Consider the following 8,005-nt stretch of genomic DNA (forward strand, 5'->3'; position numbering starts at 1 on the left):
TTCTCGAGGCTGACCCACGATGCCCCTGTGCTGTCAGCAGGCAAACGCCCATCGCGGCATCTGCGTTCAGCTGCTTTTATGAAACACGACGGACTTGGATGAAACAAACAAAGATGAATGTCCTCACGTGGCTCTGCTAACACAGCGCTCTCTGTCTTCACCTCAACTCCCTGTTGGTCCAGATTCCTGACCGCACGCCAAGATCCACCTCTCACTGTGAAGAACGATGGAGAACCCGGAGGAACGGCTGAAGAAATCAGCTTCAGCATGAGACCAAACAAAAGACACATCCTTGTATCTCCTCAGTCCAGTTCGCCGTTCACAACACAAACAGCTAATGGACCTGCTGCCAGACATTTTATGCAACCCTTGAACAACATGTTGGATTTTCTCATCTGTTTAAATATTGAATATGTGATCGTAATTGAATATTGAACCATGCTTCTGACAATACCACAAATCTCATTTAGGTTTTATGGTGCAATCAAACAGATGCTTAATTTCAGGGTTGAAGTGGGACAGGAAAACAGCTCATCTGGCTTTCAAAGTGGTAGTTTAAGCAAAAAGGAAAATTCTGTCATCATTTACTCACCCTCAACCTCGCATATGACTATCTTTCTTTTGTGGAACATGAAAGAAGATGTTCAGAAAAATGTCTGAGCTGGTCTTTTCCATTAAATTAAAGTGAGACAGGGACTGTCAAGCTCCACAGCGGATCATAAAAGCATGACAAAAGCAGTATTTTGCTATATTCCAAGTCTTCTGAATAAACACGATAGCATAGTGTCAGAAATTTGTTATTATTCATTATTATAAAATTAGTAATTATTCATTATTTGTCATCAATAAAAACCACAAAAATCTTGCTGGACGATCATGGTTATCATTCTTTTAATTGCATGGTAAAGCAGTTCGGACATTCTTCTATATCTTTTTGTGTATAACATAAAAGTTGAATGACATTAGGGTGTGTAAATGATGACTAAATTGTCATTATTGAGTGTACTATCCCTTTAACAATCAAACAAATGGCTGTGATATTCTACAGTTTCTATCTTTATGGTAGATAATATCATAAATCATAAAAACAACAAATGACAGTCATGCTGTCATAGTTGTATATACCTTAATTCTTTGACTTTAAAAACTGTTTATTTGTTTGGGAAATAGAATTAATATGCTTCCAGATTAACTTTACAAAGTGCAATTATTGCCAAAATACTTTTAGTTTTTAAAGGTAACATTATAAACACAAATAGTTTGTATGTATAAGTAGGCATACATTAAATTATATGTCATCTACAAACGGCTTCTCTGCTGCATTCTGTGCACACACACAAATAGAAGCAAACAATAAAGCAAACAATCTATTACAATGCAAGCATCAGTGTATTCCTTATTAATGAAAGAAAATGTCAGAAAAATGTAATACAAACTATACCAAACCTAATATATAGCTTTAATTTTATATATTAGAAATACCTATATTTGTTTAGTATTTAAGATTTGAGCCATACGATTTCAAAACCTAAAATTAAAGATTCAAAATGTTTCTATTACTTTAAAGAAATCTGTAAAACATGGATTATATTACAAATCATAATTACTGTTGTTGTTGTTATTATTAATATACTGATCTCGCTGCACTTAACTTAATTCTTCACAGCATTATTGTGAGTCAAAGCAATCTGTTCATCAAATTTTCATAAAAAATACAGTTGGCATAATTTCAAACGGAGAGTAAATAAGACATAAATCCAGGTTCTGATTATCAGTTTGTGTTCAGGACTGCGGGTTAAATCTGGGCTGGTGTTAATCCTGATGCTGATCTTTGAGCAGGTGAACTCAGCTTTCCCACGACCCCCCGACAAATCCTCTGCTCTGAACCCTCGGTAGACCGCTGCCATCTGGCCCCTCTGTGCTCTCTCTGGGAGAGCAGGCGTCAGCTGCACGGCCAAATTCAGCGTTCCACCACAACCCCCACAGAAAGACAAACAGCAAACCATCCGCATACACCCCCCATCCACCTTCATGAAACAGATTCGCCTGCATTTCCATAGTACACAACCAAATGCTTTATAAATAACATTATAGACAAAAAAAATTAAGATGAAAATGAGATCGCAAATCTTTCTTTCTTAATATTCAAATGACCCGCAATGAAATCAAATTACATAAATATGACCCCTTCACAACAAAAGACCCCCGACTTCACAATATAAACCTTGACCTTTGGCCTTTTCTATGACAATTCATCATCACAACATGAGGCAGACCCCCACCCCCTCCGGATCGACCCCAGACAGAAATCCTTCTTCAAATATCTTACTCTAAAATAAGATTCTGTTTCACGATCATGTGACAAAATCTCTTCCCCACCCTCCCTTCGTTTCTCGCGTCTTCTAAGCAGCCATGTGCAGTAGTTTGATTACATTCGGAAAGAAAATGCGCCTGGCTGACGAAGAGAATGTCCCGAACCGGCCGCTCTTAAAATGCGTGACATTTCTTTGGTGGGAGCATGAGAACCGATTCTCCACAATAGCGAGGTCTCCATGCCCGGCCAGTAACCATGGAAGCAGATGCTGTCGCTCTCCCCTGCCCCTTACCTCCCAGCGGCCACGGGCTGCTCCACACTCAAAAGAGGGTCCGCCTCAATTTCTCTTCATCCCGACCGAACTTGTGTGCTCTTCAAAGGGAGCTATTCAGCAGGTCATTGGTCTAGACTTGTTTGCACGGTCCACAGAGCAGCCTTGATGTAACCCTTGCTCTCTGCCTGCCGTGGAACTGCAGACTGCGGGGAACGCTGGGGACGTGGATTTGAAAAGAAGCCCGTCCGATTTTGCCATTGTGCCTTTTCATTCATCGATCGAATGCATATCGAACCTTCTGTCGGTGCATGTGTGAAACAGTTCGCTTAGCCAGCTTTTTTTTTTTCTTCTGGTCAGACTCGATTTCTTCTTCTTCATTTTTTTTTTATTTCATTTAATGATCACTCATTTTTTTTACAGATTTAACATTCTCTTTTTCAGTGTATTCTAAATCATTTTTAATCACATTTTTTATTCATTTGCTAATACTATTTCTCCTCCTCTTTCATGTTAAAGTAAAGAGGCAATTAACAAAAATAATGCCAGTAAGAAAATAAAATTAGATAAGAGGGACAAAAAATAAAAATGCTAAAATAATACTTTTAAATCATCATAACTACCATGAGATTTCAAGAGACTAATTGAGTCAAGTAACATGTTTTCACAAGTGTATTCACCTGTAAAATTAAATGACATAAAAAGAGGAAATTTTCATTTCAACTGCCCGTACATAAAGATTAATCTCACAGTTGAATTTGGAATAATACAACATAACTAACTAATGCCAAAATTAATTAACACATTTTCATACTAAATATGAAAAGTCTGTATTTACAAAGGAAGTAGGTCTTAAATTACTTCTTTTTGTCAACTTTTCAGACACACACACACACGCACACAGAGAGAGAGAGAATAAATCTACATTAAAAAATAAATAAATACACAACCATTCAAATGTGTCTCATATCAATATTAAATGTGAGAATATTAAAAATCTTCATTAATATGAAATACAAAGCAAAAATGCACGCAAAAGCTTAAAAATGATATACTGATTTACTACACTCACAAATTCTAGCTTTTTGTTTTTAAAGAACAGCTATTTTAAATAAAACATATCTTATTTAAAATATATATATATATATATATATATATATATATATATATATATATATATATATATATATATATATATTACCAATTGATCATATATTATTCAATAACATTAATCATTGATTCTTCAAAGAAATACTTAATGCCATCAAATCCTTTTTAAGCTTTCTAAAAGAAATACATTTTCTGAATAAATTTCTAGGTTGCATTTCACGTCAAAGAATTTTAAAAAGTGAGTGGTTAAATGCACTTTTAGTGATCCATGTGTCTCTCTGTTCTTATTCAAATGATTTAGACACACCGAGATGAAGAGACTCGCTGTCCGTCTGACGCAGAGACGTGGAGGACGGACAAAACCACAGCAGAAAGTGAGCAAATTCAAAGGCAAAGCAAGAAAAGAGATCAGCCAAGTGAGAAGACAATGTCATTGTTGTCAGAACACAGAAAATCAATGGCATAAAAGCAGAAAGGAAAAATGAGATCTGCTACAGGAAGAGACACACTACGAATAAAGAGCAGGGCAATTTTACCGCAGACGGCAGAATAGCATTAAAAATCTGCTCTTCTACATAAAACCTGAAGCTTGATGTTTCTGAAATCTGATTTAAAAGCTAAATGAAAAGGTTTTGCCTTCAAGACATAATGTAGATGTTATTAATAAGCATTTATATTTTCGATATGCAGTAACTGTTATTATATTGTAATTATAATATGCATATTGTATATAGATACTGTTAACAGAATATGCTACAAAAATATACATTATTAAAAATATATATATTACAATTACAAATTTGCATTTCAGACAGCTGTAATTTTACTTCACAATTATATGAAACATTTGAGTATAACTTCTAATAATACCTGAACATATAGTATAACAATTAGACAATTAAACATAGTATAACAATATTCTAATGCATTATCTGCTAATGCGGATTATTATTTTTAAAGAGCAATTATAAATAGTATTTACAATTATAATATAAAATGTAGCACATTTAAAGATTAAATCACTTATGAAAATTCATATTATGCAAGGAAATATATATTTCTTATATGCCATTTTATATTTCATGTTTATATTTTTGAGATAAAATACACTTGAATTATAAAAACAAATACAGCAAATAATGAGGAAACTCATTATTTAAAATGTCACTCATACAGGCATTTAAAACACAAATTTCTGAACAAGCCTATAGACCTAAACAGAATTTTAGCACAATCTTGTTATTATTACTCATTTTCATAAACATATATGGACATCTATTTACTATATCGAAATATTAAATCATTCTCAGTATGGATGTAATGTTGCATACAGTGAAGGTCAAGCGTAAAATTCAAAAAGCGAGATGTAAAGCTGAGTTCTCCTGCTAGTTTGTGAGAAATAAATGGGGCGTTCAGGAAGACCACATGCAGAGATCCACCTGGGTGGGAAAGACAGCAGAAAACACACTCCGTCAGCCTGGAGACGGAGAGTTTAATCTCTTCCAGAGAGCCACTAAACCCACACGAGCACACACCGACACAACCATTCAGACCAGAAACACATTCGAGTTTAACTCTGCAAAAAGCCTATTTAAAAGTAATTGATTTGTGGAAAGATAGCTAGAAATTAAACCAAAGATATGACACAAAGTTGCACCAGAGAGGCTAAACCCATCAGCTTTTCAGACCAAAATAATCCCCAGTCTGAATTCTGATCTACATCTTTATATGGGCTGTCATTCATCCATCACGTCTGTGCCGTAACTGAATGACACCAGGACGAAACTGATTAAATGGTGCGGCAAGAGGAGAGACAGACTGTCAAAGTGAGACATTTTAAATGGCACCATAAAACTGCTCCAGACAATGAGAGTCTATAGTTTTATGTTCGTTCACAATTCGGATTGTTATCTGCCTGCTGAAATAACCAACCCTAACGAATAAGACCGGTCAAAGAGTCTTTACTCCAGTAAATATTTCTTAGGTTAGATTCATTTTTGAAAATCAAATTCAGTGTATGCACAAATATTAAGTCTAAGCCACAAAAAAAGGTATTTTTTTTATTGCTCAGAAAAAAAAACATAAATTAAATTAATAAAATTAATAAAATTAATTTAACACATGCTAACCATGGTATGCTGTCAAACCAGAACCTGCTATTAAATAACCTATTGTAGAATTTTCTAAAAATAAATAAACTATAAAGCAATTATGAAGCACAAACAATAAACCAATAATTGATTCATATCAAAACTATTAATATTAAATGTATTTTTTTTACATTAAAATACATTTATTTTGCCAACATAAATTGCAATTAATATTTTTTTAAAATAAATTGCAATGAATATTTATTAATTGCAATTTATGTTAAAAAAATAAATGTGATATTTTTGCATTTTAAAGTTAATTTAAATGTAAAAATCCATCTGAAAAAATGCATTCATCATAATTAAAGGATGCTTATAGCATCCATAAGAACAACTGAATGTACCTTGTCTGTTTGGGCTGGAAAGGGGCAACACTGAGAGCCCCTCGGCATCTCCTTCTTTTTATAAAGCTCTTGTGTTTGACATTTGAGAAGCCCTCCTACCCACTACAGGTCAACCATACACTCACCTGCTTTCAGACATTGCTGCCGCAGACTCATTGTTCTTTAATGCATAGTAAAACGACCCTATTGTTAACTTAACGGCGCACAATATCTAATTAACAGATTTTCTACCCATTACTGCTGTCAAGTTGCAAGTTGCAAGTGTTTTAACCATCAAGCATTTTCTAATGTAAAGATTTACTGCAAATGACAGGCAAAAACACATATATTAGATCCCTCAATCATGACAGGAAAGTGCAAGCAAATCAAAGCTGAGATAATAAAGTCCCCACAATCCTGATCTCAGATCAGCTTAACAAGAACAAAAGAGCGGCCCTATCATTACAGCACAAAGAGCTTTTAATTATGTGCAGAGCAGTAAATGCTCGTCTGCAGGACAGCGGGATGCTAATGCTCCTGGAGTGTCTAAAACAGCCACATTTTAAAGATGAAGTAATGCTCTAGCACAGGTCTCTCCCTGGAGAAACACACACACACACACACACAGAGAGAGAGGGAGAGAAAATGTGTTCATGTTCATGACATCTGCTTTTCTGACTCATTTAATGTTTTTTTTTTTAAACCCAACAATCACAGTGACGCAACCCAGATATCCTCTGCCAAAAGACACATATGATGTCACTGACATATTTAAAGGGAAATTCCAGTGATTTCACTTCACCGTCTATCAGAGCGTCTCAGAATACAGGTCAGACATTTCTCTCTAGCCAAAAAATAAAAATAAAAATAAGTCCTGACATACCGAATAATGTCTGGTTTGGCCCTTGGCAAATCCAACGAGAAGCAATAAGCAGTCTGAGCATCGCTGAGAAAAGACATGCTTAAAAACAAATCCACAAATACGTACATTACAAATGCTCCTTAATAGTTTTTCAAACCAAATGTGTTCATTAGTTGAAATTTAGTGCAAAAATAACGGATAATAAATTACTGATAACAAAAAGATTAGAACAAAAATATATTAAAAAAATATTAGTATTGTTGTTTTGCTGAAAATTATGTTAAATGAAAATACAACACAATATGGGTCTAAAAAAATCTAAATGTAGAAAATATATACAAATTAATTTTCTAATAATCAATAATGATAATTTTTGCTTAAATATGGAAAATATAAAAAGAAATGTAGACGATTTTCAAAATGTAAGAAATGCACAAATGCTTCTAAAGCTGTGGAGGAGACAACTGATTTTAACAGACAAAAAACAGCTAAGAGAGATAATGAGAACCATTAGAAGGGAAAAACCAAAGCAAGACAATAAAAAGAGTAACTGTGTGTGTTTGTATGGGAGGACTCTGGGTTAACACATAATCTGGAAATGTAATGTGACGTGGCAGACCAGAGCCGATGAGAGGACATTTCTACCAGGACAAATGCCGCAGGGAACATTACATATTCTGAAACACTTTTTTGTGCCAAAGGTAGAAACAGAAGAAACTGCCAAAGAAATTACATTTGTTTCTTTTATACCGGATGTGTTTGGAATAGTATAAATAAATAGGATGTTATAAAAATAAAATATAATGACTCAACAGTCAATTTATTTATTGTCATTAACTATTCATTTATTTTAAATGTTCTAAAATATTTTTTTTATAAAAAATAAAAATAAAAATAGAAATACAATCTAATGTTTGTTTTATAAATGATACATTTTAATACAATAATTAATAACTATACAATTATACTTATTTA

Source organism: Carassius auratus, chromosome 35 (assembly GCF_003368295.1).
Source record: "Carassius auratus strain Wakin chromosome 35, ASM336829v1, whole genome shotgun sequence".
NCBI lineage: Eukaryota > Metazoa > Chordata > Actinopteri > Cypriniformes > Cyprinidae > Carassius > Carassius auratus.